The sequence below is a fragment of the Artibeus jamaicensis genome, unplaced genomic scaffold (assembly GCF_021234435.1).
Source record: "Artibeus jamaicensis isolate MK-2021 breed Jamaican fruit bat unplaced genomic scaffold, CSHL_Jam_final contig_3126, whole genome shotgun sequence".
Lineage (NCBI taxonomy): Eukaryota > Metazoa > Chordata > Mammalia > Chiroptera > Phyllostomidae > Artibeus > Artibeus jamaicensis.
Window position 1 is genome coordinate 5,848,272 of NW_026521723.1, and position 16,620 is coordinate 5,864,891.

Below are 16,620 nucleotides of genomic sequence, written 5' to 3' on the forward strand. Positions count from 1 at the left end.
AGTGTTGAGATGGTTAAAACAGTGTTAGAGTGTATTTTGTCTTACATGTGTTAATTTTTTGTGCCCAAATCGAACCTATTATTGTGGTTTATACACAGTAGGGTCACACCGAATGATTACTATATCACAATAGGGACCCAGGCATTCTCCTGCTTACCTGTTACCTCACCTGCAAATGCTCAGCTGCTATTACAAACCATGTGCTCTGAGCTGGGCCTTTGCCATCGCCCAAAGGACCCACCTTAAGTTCACAAAATCAACATTCCAGGGCCTTTTAAAAATTTAAATTAAAATTTTTACCGGTTTTGTATTCCAGTTAAGTGGCTGTAAGTTTGGTAAAGAGGCACCAGATGAATAAGGAACACCCCCCCCCTTACCCCCTGAAGTCTCAGCAAGCATGAAAGGTTGGATTTTATCACAGGAGAGGTGGCTAGAAGTCAGTATCACCCTGAGACAGACTGTCAGGAACTGTCACACCTCCCATCTGTTCTTCTAAGGGCCCGTTTATCTTTCCTAAAAACCACCCACTCTCCTTCTAGAGGTCTGCATCTCCCCTCCCCTGGGAAGAGACTGCTTAAGCCTGAATTCTAAGGTACCCTTTCAAGTTACCCATTTTCCTCTCAAGATCTCCCATGTATACTTGGGGTATACATATTTACAAAGTTTTGTTTCTTTTCCTCTTGTTAATCTGTCTTTTGTCACGGGGATATCAGCTAAGAACACAGAAGGGTGGAGGTCAACGTATTTTCCTCCCCTTCATACCCAAGCCCCCAGGTAATGGAAACAGGGACCGTTCCTTTTCCCAGCTGCCGAGGCATTAACTCCAGCCCCTAACACTCTGCAGTGTAGTTTACTCTTGGTGTTTAGCCACTGGAAATTCCTTTACTTTCTAGTATTCCCAGAGGAAAATTTAAGAACACTCGTTTATGTGTATCTAGCATCCTTAAGTATTTTGCAGATGAAGCATTTTTAGGTAATATTGCTGAAACTAGCATCTAAATAGATTTTCTATTCAAATATCTGGTGGGACCCCAGGACTCCTGAGACCTCACTGGCCCAACTCAGAGACGCTGCTTGCCGCTCTGCCTTTGGCGGCCACATCAGGATGAACGAAGAAGCAATGGGGCCTCAGTGGCACCACGGGTTCGGTGGGACGGACTATCGTCTGGCATTTCCAATGGGCCCACCTGAGCTCCGTGGATCCTGCTGCTTCCGTGTCCCCTGTTTGTGATCCTGATGCACTTTTTTCTCGGGAGCCACACTCTCCGCTTCTGGATCGCTTTCGAGTTGGTCTCCATTGCCCCTGTGTCCCGGCCTGCCCATCCTAAGCACTACTGAGTTAAATTTGGGCTCCTGACTCAGACTCGTTTTTTCCTTCTCTCACTCCTCCCTCTGACTTATCCCAAGATTTCAGTTTATGACCTTTCCTTTGGAGTACGATCTTGCCAATCCTGTGTCCTTTTTGGCGGTACAGTTTGTTTCGTTTAGTATATGTCTCTAACCCAGAAAGATATTACAATTAAATCTGTATAACTACAGGGTGGGGCAAAAGTGGGTTTACAGTCATTTGAATGGAAAATAATACAATAAGTAATAAATAATAATACAAGAGTAAACTGTGTGTCTTGTGTACTCACACTGGTAAACCTACTTTTGCCCCAGCCTGTACTTTAAAGAACTGTGGGACACCCAAGTGATAAATCCCTGGGGCTTCATTTGTCTTGGTGGACTGATGAGACCTGATGGTGGGGGGAAGTGCGTATGAAAAAGCATTTATAGGTTATGTCAGATAGTCTAGTTCCGTGAGTTTAGTCACTGGAAGAAGTCACTGAGGTCCATGATTCCGCAACTTGTAAAGGGAAGCATTTGGTGTACAGAGACGTCATATCTGAGCCTTTTTAAAAAACACGTTATTTTCAAGTATTTCTCTCTTTTTTGAGATAAGAATGTTGAGGCCTTAATTTCTTGACTTCAGATGAAACTCCCTTAACAAGCACAGTGTGGGGGTAGGTGGGGGCATTGAGGAGACAGTTTCAAGCAGTCTTCTGAAACTGAAACAGCCCGGAGAGGCACAAGAGAACAAGCCAGGGCCAGCCATGCAACAGGTTGGTTAATTTGAGCATTGGGTTGGCCGAAAAGTCTGTTCAGCTTTTTCCATAAAATAAAAGACACATTTTCCGTTTTCACTGATAAATTTATTGATTGGGATATTTTGAGTATGTTGGTTATCTCCCACTATTAGCTTTCAGTGAGTAGAGGCCAGGGGTGCTGCTAAACACCCCTATATAAGACAGCCCCACAGCAAAGGATTTACTCGGCCAAAATATCCGTAGTACCAAGAAACTTCAGAAACCACTTTTGACACTTTGGTCATAACACCTTCTCCACACACTGCACAAATCTTTTTTGCATTTTAGTTGTGTTTTTACCTTTCTTAAAATAATAAAACATAATATGCCAAAAGTGTTGCATATTTTCTTCCATCTTCAATATTAAAATGGTTGCATAAAAATTCACCAATTTTGGTAAGTTTTTCTTCAAATGCACGCTGATACGACATCTGTCACAGTGCAATCTAACCAAATTGTTTCGAATGAAGTTCGAGACAACTAAGCACTACCGTAGCCATCGTAGGGAAAAACCTAAATGAACTTTGTGGCCAACCCAATATAAATGAAACTGCAGGGGGACAGCAATTTGCTGCAGGTGCCTGAGATGCCCATAGTGAAGAATGCCTTTTCTTTAGGAGCCTTCAGCTGGTTGGCTTTAAAGGAGTCCTATGAACTTCAAGTCCTTAGGCACACATTTCTATGCAAACATGGCCAAAAGGTTAGCGGCAAGAACAAGGGCAAACTCTTAGACTTGTTGAAAAAGTATTTTCCATGGACAATTCACTGATCTGGCAGGTTTATATTCAGCTACTGATGAATCAGGCAGTAGCCAACCTTGGTGGTAGAGAGGAGCTCTGAAGAGCTGTACAAGAGAGAGATTTTTGTAGACTAACATGAGCAGAAACTAAAAAGTAACACCGGGCATTTGTTCACTGGCAAAAGCAGGGCTACTCACCTGTATGGAGAAAGGGACGTCTTGGAACCGGGTCAGGTACTTGTGCTGAACAGGCGAGCTCTGGCGAGCGCTGGTTGACCCAGGCCTTTCTTTCCTGGGAGGGCCGGGCGTGGAAACTTAGCTGAATTCTGGCTTGCTGGCCTGTCATATCCCATAGCGGTTATTGTATGGTAGGGTAGCAGATACGCCCCCTCCAAAAATGCCTCCCGGCATAGGATTATTTTGAGAGACAGCAGACAAAGGGGGTGCTCTGAAAATAGAGAAGTTAGTCTTCTGTAAAGGACATTTACATTTACAAAGGAAATCTTCATTTATGAGGGTGTCTCCCTCTCTGTACCAGAAAGAGACCAGTGATGAATGGGACTCATAAGAAACTCTTAGCAGTGGAAAAGGCACAGACTAACTATGCATAACAAACGGTGCCCTTCCTTGCTGCGCTTTTCCTGGTAACTTTCCACGACTGGCCTCTGCCTCACCGGCATTTTTCTTGTCTTTAATTAAAGATGGTATTTAAGGTGGTGGCTTGAGCCATCTCAGACAGTAGCTCATTTTTCCTGGGTATGTGTACATGAGAGTCCCATGTTAATGCACTTCTGTTTTTTTCTCTTGTTAATTTGTCTTAGGGCTGAGATCCGTATTATAGAGGTCTCAGGCAAGAACTCAAGAGGGTAGCAGGAAAATTACCTTTTTTTCCCTATAAGCTCAACCTTTATTGTCAACCTTTCAAACAGATTAAACTCCTGAGAGATTAACACTCCTTTCAATCTTTGAAAATAGCAAGTCCACAGTCCTCCCAGTGTCTGCTGCAAAGAAAAATCTCCTTGTTTGTGCCTCTCACCTCACTACATACATTTCAAAGTAGATTGAGTAGAACCACAAAGTGCTCGGGACCACAGGCAGACCGTATTTTGTGACCATTGGCTGCCTTATGTTCCTGGGCAAAAGAATTTCCAGGACCGACAGGTCAGTCCTGTTGATATACGTGGTCTCAATTCTGAGACAGAAACTTCTGAACTTTCTTCCTCTGTTGACAGAGAGGAGTCAGGGGCCTGGCAAGGATGTCCTGCCTCACTTGTGAGACCAAATGTGCTCCTTTGTGCGCTGGCTTTTCAGCGCGGCCTGGGAGCTTTGCCCGCTTTCCTGCCTCTGAATAGCTAACCCACCTTCTTTAGTCACTGGCTGACGCCTAGTTATCACGTTAGCATCAGATGAGCTTCACCTTTCTCGTGAAGCTCTCCTAGGGCTGCCCACTTTGAGGCCCCGGCCACGGAGCTTCCTGAAAAGACATTCTCAGTCCTTCAGGACTGTTTAAAGTCATCTCCCTGAATGCCTGACTCCCCTTCCAGCCTGTGAGCTCCTGGAGGGCAAAAACCGATCTCAGTATAATATTCTTTTCTGTTGCTCAGTACTTGACATACAACACAACACAACACAGCACATTTTTTTTAAGCAGACTTTATAAGCATCAGAGGAATCATACATCCACAGGTTAGTTAACTTCGTGACACCGAACACAACCCGGTTACCAGCCCCCAGACCAAAGAAGAGAACATTTTCAGGACCCTAGACGCCGCTCCCTGGCGCCGTCCTCCAGCTGCTGCCTCTCCCCCAAAGCTAGTGGCTGCCCTGACTTCTAACACTGTACATTAGTTTTGTCTATTTCTGAACTTCATATAAATGCACTAATAGAGTTTGCATTTTTTGTGTATTTGCTGCTTTCATAAAACATGATGTTTGGAGGATTCACCCAGGTATTTCTGTGTGTTCCATTGTAATTAGTTTGTTCCCCTAGCTTGTCATTATCCCACTGTGTAAATACACCACACTTATTTGTTCCACTGTTGCTGGGCATTTGATCTCCAATTTGGGGCTATTATGAACAGTGCTACTACAAACATTCTTATAGACGTGTTGTGGTGCACACATACTGGTATTTATAAGAGAAAAATTGATGGGTCATAGGTTCTTCGTATTTTCACTTTTTGTAGAGATCACCAGTTTTCCAAAGCAGTTGTACCGGTTTTCACTCCCAGCAGTGAGAGGTGACGGTTCAACACATGTGTTTTAAATAAATTAATAAATGAGTAAAGTACTAATAAATGAGTAAAGTACTAAAGAGTGTTTCCTTCTAAATTTGGTTCCTAAAGGGATGCATAATCTCTTGAGTTGCCCTGCAAAAAAAAGAAGCGTTCTCTTTCTTCATTTTTAATTTTGTTCTTCTATTTGTTAGTGAGTGACTTCAACTATATAAATTGTATATAAATGTCACCTGTGAGAAAATTCCTAAGCCATTGAAATACAGCCATAATGTGTACGTCTTCTTTCCTGTCTTTATATTGTAACTACTCATTACCATTCTGGGAACAACTAGCTTTGCTGGAATATCAGGTTGTGAATAATTTTGAGAGTATATTTAATTTTTCAACACATCTGAGTAATATGCACCTTCCTTTGTGGGGTTACTTAGGCTCCCCTCCTGCTGCAAACGTATCCTAATCAAAAATAATTGTGAAGTTAAGCAGTGGAGACCAATTGCAGCGTGGTCAGCATTTGCTGTGCGGGCTCACCGCTGGACCTGGCCCTCTACAACCACACTCTGCTCCTGGAACCCAGGCAGCTACAGCACATTCCCTGGCCAGGGCATGCCCGAATCTCTTAGCAGGAGGGAGGAGAGGAAGTGTTGCTACGAGGTAAAGTAATCGATTTAATTTGTTCTCAGAGAATTGCTACTTAACAGGCATCCCTGCCGGCCAGTCTCTGTCACTTGCAGGAGGGCAGCTTGCATGTTAACGTGGACTCGACAGAGGGCGGGCCTGGTCCGTTGGGGGGATTTTCACTTATTCACAGGGTGTCCTCAGTGATTTGTATCGGGGGAACGCATGTGAGCAGCCTCCCCTGCAAGCCTGGCATGGGATTTATCAAGCAGTTTTTCCCACTGCCCTACTAACGCTTATCTCAGACCTGAGGAACCCTGGGTCAGCCCTGCCTCAAGTCGCCAGGTGTCTGCAGCTCAGACCCACAGCTTGGTGTAGGAGCTTGGAAAGAGCAGGACTCACAGAAGCTCCATGGTTTAATTTCAAAAATTGAAGAAAGCTTAGTGGACATGTGCAAAGCTTTTATCCTGTGAGCTTTCTGCCGCGCCTCAAAGGTAGGCCTGAAAGCGGGAAACGGGACAAATGATGTGCTCTGCCTGCTGACATCGATACGGTAAAACCTCTCAGTTCTGAACTGTGTTCTCTAGTGCAAATAGTTCCTGTAAGTGGTAAGATGCAGAATAAATTAAGCAGGCCAGAAAGTCTCACTGTCTTTAAATTACATCTTTGTGGATTAATGGAATTCAATTCAACCAATACTGATTAAAAAGGCAAAAGGCACTGTGGAGGAGACAAATACAAAATTTCTGCCTTCACCAAATGTTTAATCTCATGCCATAGTGACATAAAAGAGGTACTCACGCTCTCTACAGTGGCTGTATGTGTCTTCTCTGGGAATTAAGTCTTCTCTAAACCAATGGGAGGACCAGTCAAGAGGACTTTACAACCCAAGGACGCATGGATTAGGAAGACTCCCAAGGAAGACTCCCACATTGGTGGGGTTTAGGACTTGCTACTCCCCAAAATGACACATTGGCATAATGAACATTTTAAACTGCGGGCATTTGGAAAAGCAACAGAAGGAGGAAGGTCCCTCTGACCAATAATCGCCCACCCTTCTGTCACCAGACCAAAGGGGTTCATTTGCCTGCACACATCAAAGCTGAATCAAATGCAAACAAGAGTTTGCTGCCAAAAAGTAACGGTTTGTTATTTGAGGAAATGGCACCACACTGAGTCACAGGTAAGCTGGCGTGCAAAGACCTGGCTCCCCGATGGCTTCCGAGGGATGGGTCACATAGGGGAATCATTGGTCATAGTGAGTAAGCGAGTTGGAGATGGGGGATCTACTGATTGTGTGGGGCCAGGGTAGGCAGCTGATCTCTGTGCCCTGATGTCAGCCATAACATTATCCTGTCTGGGTACGTGAGGGTGTGGTTTGCAGTTCTGCTTTTATGGGGCTGAAACACAACTGAAATCAAAACGTCATCTTAGCTTCACCTCTCTGTTTCTTCGGTCAACAGCGCTGAGAGTGGTTCTTGAGATGTTTATGCTGACCAGAGTCTGATGTCCTATGGGCTTGGTGATTAAGGAAGGGAGTGGATGGACCGAAAGGAGAAAGGGTCCTGGCACAGGTGGCAAACACAAGGCCTGCGGGCCAAATCCGGCCCTCCACTTTGTTTTACCCAGCCCAGCACCTCGTTTCTGTCTGGCAGCAGCACCGAGCTCTCGCTTAACTGTTAAAGAGTAGTTACATTTACACAGTCCTAAAGTTACATTCAAGCCTTTGAAGGCAACTGATGTGGCCCCCCGGTGAAAATGAGTTCAAGACCCCTGTGTTAAAGAAATGCAGTTTTTGCATGGTTACTCTTTTTCCCTGAAAGCAAAAGAGAAATCTCTCAGGTCAAAGGGACACTACCTGTACCAATAGGGAAATATTCTCATCAACAGAGGCAGGACATTTGGGGCCAATAAATCTATACAAATAAATCTTGTTAAACTAATTCTTACCTCCTAGTTAATTTTTCTTCAAATATTTTATTTATTTATTTTTAGAGAGTGGGGAAGAAAGGAAGTAAAGAGGGAGAGAAACACTGATGCGTGAGAGAAACAGTTGCCTCTTGCATGCACTCAACAGGGGACCTGGCCTGCAACCCAGGCATGAGCACTGACCAGGAAGTGAACCGGCAACCTTTCAATTTGCAGTAGGATGCCCAATCCATTCGCTACACCAGTCAGGGCTTCCTAGTTATTTTTCTACCACTTGCTACCCCTAGCCCCCAATTTTTTCTTTTTTTTTAAAGATTTTAATTTATTTATCTTTAGAGGGGAAGGGAAGAAGAGAGGGAGAGAAACATCATTGTATGGTTGCCTCTCTTGTGTCCCCTGCTGGGAACTGCCCTGCAACCCAGGCATGTGCCCTGACTGGGAATCCAACCACGATCCTTTTGTTCGAAGGCCCGCGCTCAATCCACTGAGCTACACCAGCCAGGGCCCAATTTTTTTCTTGTTAATTCTTTGTTTTTACTTATTTTATTGTTTATTTATCTAAAAAATATAAAAGTCTTCTTGCTTTGGTCACTTCTTCAGGTTTTCATTCTCTTTCGAAGACTCTCATGTAAATGTATTTTAATACAATATGTATACCTTGCTCCTATTAATCTGTCTTCTATCAAATTAATTCTTAGGTCTAAAGAGAATAGGGGAGAATATTTCTTCCCTATAGTTCACTTAGAAAAAAAAGAAAACTCAACAAACTCTAACCCTTTCTGTGACCAAAATCAATACAACACCAAATATATTAACAAGAAAAAGAGAATTTGGACTTCTGGTCAAGATGGAGCCATAGGTAAACACAGCTCACCTCCTCACACAACCACATCAAAATTACAACTAAAGTATAGGACAACCATCACTCAGAACTGTCAGAAATCAAGTTGAATGGAAGTCTAACTAACTATGGAATTACAGTCAATTTAGAGCTTGACTTCACCTGGGAATCTCCAAGCCCAACACAAAAATAAGCCATCTCAGATTGCTTTATAACTCATGCAGGATGGCCCCAGCAGAACTCAGGTGGGGGCTGACCTTGGCCTACATCACCCAGGAAACTCCAAAGCCTGCACGCCCAGTGGACAGCTACGGATCGCATCAGAGCACCACTACCCTGCCCCTGAACAGCTGACCCTCCATGAAAGGCAGAGGTTGGTGGTCAGTGGTTACAGCCAGTCCTTGTAACTGACTGGTCTGGGTAAATCCTTTCAACTGACCTGCCCACAGTAATCAAGGCTCAAGTATAAGAGGCGGGTGTACTCAGCCCACAGAAAGGGTGCCCCTTGAGTAACCAGCTTGGGTAATAGGATAGGCTGTGCCATTGGACCCTATAAGATACCTACTACATCTACTACCACACTACCAAAACAGGGAGTCATAGAAGCTGTACCTAATACCTAGAAACAATCACAGGGAGGCTGCCAAAATGATGAGACAAAGAAATATGGCCCAAATGAAAGAATAGATCAAAACTCCAGGAAAAAAATAACTAAATAAAATTAAAAAAATAAATAAATAAGACAGCAGGAAAAGATCTAGACAAAATGGAAATATACAATCTATCGGATGTAGAGTCCAAAACACTGGTTATAAGGATGCTCAAGGAACTTAGTGAGGACCTCAACAGCATAAAAAAGATCCAGTCAGAAATGAAGGATTCAACAATTAAAGAATCATTTACAAGGAAGCAACAGTGAAGTGGATGAAGCCAAGACTCAAATGAATGATTTGGAACACAAGGAAGCAAAATAATAATCAATCAGAACAACAAGAAAAAATTTTAAGAAATGAGGATAGTGCAAACAGCCTATAGGACAACTTTAAGCACTCCAACATTCAAATTATAGGGGTGCCAGAAGGAGAAGAGAAAGAACATGAAATTGGAAACTTATTTGAAAAAATAGTGAAAGACAGCTTTCCTAATTTGGTGAAAGAAATAGACATGCAAGTCCAGGAAGCACAGAGAATCCCAAACCAGGTGGATGCAATGAGGCCCACTCTAAGATACATCATAATTAAAATGCCAAAGTTTAAAGATAGAGAAAAAATCTTAAAAGTCTCAAGAGAAAAGCAGTCATTTAACTACAGGGGAGTTCCCATTAGACTGTCAGCTGATTTCTCAAAAGAAACTGCAGGCTAGAAGGGATTGGCAAGAAATATTCAAAGTCTGAAAAGCAGGGACCTACAGCCGAGGTTGCCCTACCCAGCAAAGCTATCATTTTGAACACAAAGGCTGATAAAGAGCTTCCCAGAAAAGAAAAAACTAAAGTAGTTCATCATCGCCAAATTATTATTATATGAAATGCTAAAGGGACTTATATAAGAAAGAAAAGAAGATCAAAACTATGAACAATACAATGGCAACAAATACATACCTATCAACAATTGAATCTAAAAAGCAAGCTAAGCAAACAAGAAAGACAGAGACAGAATCATGGATAAAGAGAATGTTTTAATAGATGTCAGATGGTAGGGTGTGGGGGAATGGGAGTGAAGAGGTGAGGGGATTAAGAAGTACAAATAGGTAGTTACAGAATAGCCATGGGGATGTAAAGTACAGAATAGGAAGTGGAGAAGCCAAAGACCTTATACACACAACCCATAGATCAGTAATAGTATGAGGATTGCCTGAGGGAGTGGGGGGTGCTGGGTGGAGGGTGGCAAAGGGGAAAAATTGGACAACTGTACTAGCATGAACAATAAGACATGATTTTATAAAAAGAATTTAAAATTATGTAATTAAGTTTGGGTATTTAGATATATTTTGTCCTGGAAGTGTGGCCCAGTGGATTGAGCCCCACCTTAATGACCAAAAGGCAGCTGGTTTGGTCAGGGCACACACCTGAGATGTGGGCTGGGTCCCTGGTGGGGGCGTGCAAGAGGCAACCAATTGATGTTTCTCCCTCACACCATTTCTTTCCCTTTCTTTAAGCACTTTCCCCTCTCTGTAAAATGAAATCTTTCAGTATATATATTTTGTACTGTATTCACATTGGTAGGTTCCTAATTTCTATATTAATATACACACAAGATTTCTGTGCCTGGGACTAATTACTACTTCCAGTAAAAATCTCACTGGTTCCCCTTGGTCCCATTTCTTCCTTTTGGAGACCCGTGATGAGAACAGCGTGCTGTGGGGGAGGAAGAAACTTTCCTCTACCCCTCAAAGTTCTCTAGACTGATCTAATAATTAAATCTACATGAGGCCGATGAACAAGAAAAATAGCCAAATTTAATTACATATGTACATGTGAAAACCCCACATACCTGAGCCGTTCAGGGAAGGAGAGTTAAAAATGAGATACATATGGCATTGTGAGCTAAGGATGAAGTACAGCTCCTTGGAGCTTCAGAATGGAGGACAGGACGGTAGAAAAGCAGATGTTCAGTAATTAATATTTTGTCCTGCCATATAGACAGGTCAAAGAAGTTATCTCCGATCAGCTCTTGTTATGGGCAAGGCCCCTACTTAAAATTATTTTCTTGATCCCACGGGTTTCAGTTGCCTTTAGACCCAAAGAATCTGAATACCACAGAGGCACGTCTTGGGATGGCTCCTTCCAGACCTCCTACAATGTCATCTCTATGCATTCCATCTGCACTGTAGCAAGGGACTTTCTCCCACCAAACAGGAATCTGGGTGCTTGTATAAAATTTCCCCTCCAGAGGGTGGGAAACAAACTTAACCTCCCTAATTAAAGCAAAATCTCCTTGGGAAAAGAAGAAAAAAGCTCCTGGGTTGCTATCCTTAGAAAAGCAAATAAATGTCTCCAGGGAAAGAGAAGATACTCATCTCTGAGTTTACAGCCTCTGGGATGTCTCCAAGGCTCTGGTGTCTTTTCCCATACTGGCCACCGCCCATGAAATGTGAACGCATGCCTCCGGGGAAGAAAATCTTCTCCTATTTATCCAGTCCTCCCCGAACTTCTAAGGCCTGTCTTTTAATCAGTTCCCAGTAAAATGTGCTAGGAAGGCCCTCACCGTGCTGAAGCGTGAGAATGCAAACTTCCTGACGCGCAGCTGAAACAGGACTCTGACTCACCTAGCTGTTCCAAAGGAATGTTTATAGTGTGTTCTTCTCTTTTAATCATTAATTTTATTTTGAAAAGCCTTTCACTATTTAGGTCAGAGTCAGAGATCCCAAAATATTTCCATATTATATTTTTGGGGAAATTTGTTGACTTTAAACATCATCTTTGTGTCCTTGTCTACTTATTTGCAATCCCTGTATGTCGAATCCCACCTCACAGGGCTGGGGGAAAAGGGGGTCATGTGTGTAGCAGTCAGTGCTCCTGAAAACAGGTATTTCGCAGATCTGTAATAAAACATCCCAGTCCTCTATTAACCAAAACTTAAGACTGCCTTTTGTGTTCGATTGCATTTTCCAAATCTCTCTGCAATAACATTTCCAGTCCTGCTCGCCCCTCCAGAACCTTGCCACATCTCCAACACAAACTTACAGTTCAACTCAACTCTGACTCCATCTACCTGAAGATATCATCATATCCTACAGGGTGAGGGCTCAGTCCCACAAAACTGCCCTCTACTTCAAATGCCAGTCCCAAGTCCAGGCTGTTATCTGTGCTTCTGACCAACTGGTCACAAGCCAGAGTTTCCCACAATGCCTCCTCGCATTTATTTAATTTGTTAGAGCAGATCATAAGACTCAGGGAACCAGTTTCCTCACTGGATTACCCATATATTACAAACTATTGGGTTGGCCCAAAAGTCCATTTAGTTTTTTCGGTACAATGGCTCTAGTGGTGCTTAGTGGTCTTGACCTTCGTTCAAAACAACTTTGTTAGATTGTATTGTGACAGCTCTCATATCAGCATACATTTTTTAAAAACTTATCAAAATTGGCAAATTTTTGTACAGCCATTTTAATAGTGAAGCTGGAAGAAAGTATGCAATATGTTTGGACTATTATGCTTTGTTGTTTCAAGAAAATTAAAAACATAAGTGAAAAGCAAAAAAAGATTTTCAGTATACGCAAAAGCTGTTGTGACTGATTGAATGTGTCAGAAGTGGTTTGTGAAGTTTCTTGGTACTATGGACATTTTGGATAAATAATCCTTTGCTGTGGGGCTATGTTATGCATCGGAAGATGTTTAGCAGCACCCCTGGCCTCTACCCACTAGAAGCTAAGAGTGGAAGACAGCGGGCTTACTTAAAATAACCAAATCAATAATTATTGGTAAAAATGAAAAAATGTGTTTTTTATTTTACAGAAAAAATTAAATGGATTTTGGGCCAACCCAGATGTTAAAGAGTATGAATCAGCAGCCAGATGGAAGAGAAGCCTGGGGCAGGCCTCCACACCCTCTCCAGGCAGGGCACTCCCCAAACCTCCCTGTGTTCACAGCCCAGAAAGGCTCAGAACCCCACCCTCTTGAGTTTCACTGCAGGCTTCATGTCATCGGCATGCGGTATTAAATCAGTGGTCACTGGCGATTGAACTTAGTCTCTAGTTCTCTCCCCTTCTCCAAGTTCAGGGCTGGGACTGAAAATTTCAGCTCTCTAATCAAACTGGAAACCAGCTTCCATCCTTAGGTGCTTTTCAAAAGCTGCCTCATTAACTTAATGCAAAGCACCTTTATTGGTCTCATTATAAAACAGTTAAATATGTAAATATAATTATAACATATAATCTATAATATATAGCCTTATGATATACATAACATATTTCTTATTACCAATCACAATATCACAATGCTAAATGGCAATACAGCTTCTACCGCGCTGTCCTCTCACTGAGGACGTGAACTTTTGAGCCATCCTGGAACAGGTCCAGCCACCTCTATGCTGACGTGCCCGAGGAGACTGAATAGAGAGGCACACAGAGATACAGACATGCCTAGGGGGCCTCTGGAAGTTCCAAATTCTAGCTGTCTGAGTTTTTCCAGCCTACGTGCCAGATTTGTGAGGAGCCAGCACTCAGAGTCTCCAAGCACCAGCCGCCATTTGACTGCGACTGCTCCAGACGCCCAGCGTGAAACCTGAGCCCAGGCAACCTCTCGAAGCAGGAGCACTACTAATAAAATGGTTGCCGTTGTTTACCCCACTAAGCTTTGGTTTCTTACGGGGCAATATATAATCAAAATATTCCTTGATTGTTGACTCAACAAAAGTAATCCATGAAAGCATGAGAGTAGCTGTCTACAGAAGTAACATTAAATAAAAGCTCGCAGTAAGGGGTGGACGGGCCTTGGGAACACCAAATTCAATACAGGCAAAACTGAGGGAGGAAGGAACAGGTGTGATTGTATCTGTTAGAGAGAAAATCACAGGCCCCAAATGGCATGACTCGTGCTGAAAGCCTGTGATGTGAAACCTGGGTTTAATACCTGATCTAAGTGCAGTTTCAGCTTCCTCCAGTACCCTGATCTTAATCAACCAGCCTGTCTTCTGTCAACACCGGGAAGTAAGCTGTCATGTGGGCTCTCTCCATCCTCCACAGAAAGAGCAAGCAAGGGGCACAGTAAAAATCCTTCCTGTTCTCTTCCCCCCTCACCCCGAAAAAGACATCCTGGCCCCAAAATGATTTTTCTTTTGTTTTGCTAATATCCTCCTCGCCCCACCCTTCTTCCTATATAAAACCTGTTTTGCACAGTCCCTCAGATTGCCCTTCTAGTTGCTGGATGGAATGAATCACTTAATAAAACCACTTAGATTTTCAAATTTAATAGGTTGAGTTTTTTCACCCTGCACTGTTCAATAAACAAAGACACCGACTGGTGAATTATGGAAACAGGAATGGTTGACGGGGCTTTTCCGCTGACCGGGTTGTGTGTCCTTCAGGAGTAACTGCTCTCCCTGGTGTCAACTCCCTGCCCCGTCAGGCTTCTCTATAGACCCGCCCACGAGGAGACAGTGAGAGGCTGCCCACACCCGGGCACAGGGCCGTGCTAATCCAGCGGTAGCCGTAACTCTGTTGGCGACCGATGTCACCTTGACACATCGATGCCTTCGGAGATTAGTTCATGTAAATCAGCCTCCTACAACCTTGTCACTTCAAAATGAACTGATAAATATTGAGTTCCTAGATGTAGTAAAAATTAATAAACAAAAACCTCATTTAAAATGAAGTCAAGGGGCCAGAAAGGGGATCTCTCATGCCCTGAGTTGACGGTGGAAGCTGACAGGACAGCTCTGTTTATAACCACTCCCAGTTTCCTCTTCTCTCTGAAGTTTCCTCTCCTCAGTTTCTCCAGACTCACACATGGTTTGCCATTAGACCACATGTCTTACTGAGTTAAAGTATTGACTCTATAGAAACAAACAATTCTGGACTCTTAAATAGATTAAATCCTAACCTATGTTCTACAATAAATAAAACAGTCCTTAATTTATTAGGTTTTTCATACTGCTGTGACTTAATAATAATAATAAATAGTAATGATAATTATAAATAACATTAAGTACTTACTTAGTGGTAGGCACAATGTTCAAGAGGTTTCTAAAATTTTTTAATCAACATTTCATGATATCATTAGCAATATGTTTTTTAGTCATGGTATTAGGTTATAATTTCCATATAGGAAAATTTACCCTTTTAAGTGTACAGTTCCATGAGTTTTGACAAATGTATACAATCATACAAATACTACCCGATCCAAATATAAAATATGTTCACTATGGCACAAAGTTCACACATGCCCCACTGTGGCCAGTCCCCCACCCCTAGACTCTGGCAACCACTGAATTGTTTCTGGTTTCTATAGTTTCGCACCCCGGACGGCATAAGAGTGGGATCACATAGTAAGCAACCTTCTGAGCCTGCCACCTTCCACTTAGCACAGTGCTTTTGAGGTTCACGTGTGCTACACTGCACTCAGTTCATCCTTTTGTACTGTGGACTAGTGTTTCACAGTACAGATGTACTGTATTTTATTTAGTCGTTCAACAGGTGATAAACATTTGGGATTACTTCCAGCTTTTGGCAATGTGAATAAAGATGCTTAAAGAACCCATTGTGTGTGGGTTTGGGGGTAGTACTTGTCTTTGTTTCCCTTGGGTAGGTATCTGGAAAGTGTTATAACAGTGAACTTTAACTATAGTGTGACAGCTGATCCACACCAGCAGTGGAAAGTATTGTTGTGAGTTCCTCTTTAGAGATGAAAGCTTATGCTTACAGAGGTTATGGAATTGCCTAAAATTACACAGCCAGTGAGGAGAAACCCAGGAGTGTCTGACTGCAGAGACACAGGTCCTGAGTATTACTTCTGTATTTACTACTCACTTATTCTCAGCTAATGTCTCGCCACTTTCGAAATTAAAGTAAAAAGTGTGATTTCCTCATCCCTAGGATCAAGACTGGATTTCAGGTGGAGAAATGAAAGGATTAGAGAGTATGTAACATGACCAGTCTGTACAGAAGTTAGAATGGATCACAAACTGGCAAATATGGCATGTCCTTGAATAATGTCATTTTGTTGTGATGTCTATGAGAAAAAAAACATTCCCAGGCTGTGGTCACGGTCTGTGTGGGTTCTCTCTAGGGACCCCAGCTTCCCCCACGTCCTAAAGATGTGCACGGCAGGTGAGCGGGCGTGTCTGACTTGTCGCAGTCTGAGTGAGGTGATAGGGGCCTTCGAAGATGGGAGGGCATCCTGTCCAGGGTGGGTTTGAGCCGTAATTATGTCCTGAGCTACCGGGACCGGCTCTGGCCACCTGTGACCTTGAACTGGAATAAGCAGGTTAGACAATAATTCTCTTACTTTAAAAAAAATAATTAATCTTCCCTAAATGAATGTACAGTTCATGTTTATTGCCATGTTTAACGTTAGAAATATCTTGGATCTTTAATTAGAAATTTGGTGACGTTTTCATGACCAGAAATATGCCATAGGAACTTAGTTCTAGCTTCTAGCTATTAGGCTGTGGTAAAATGGGTTAGCTTTAAGTC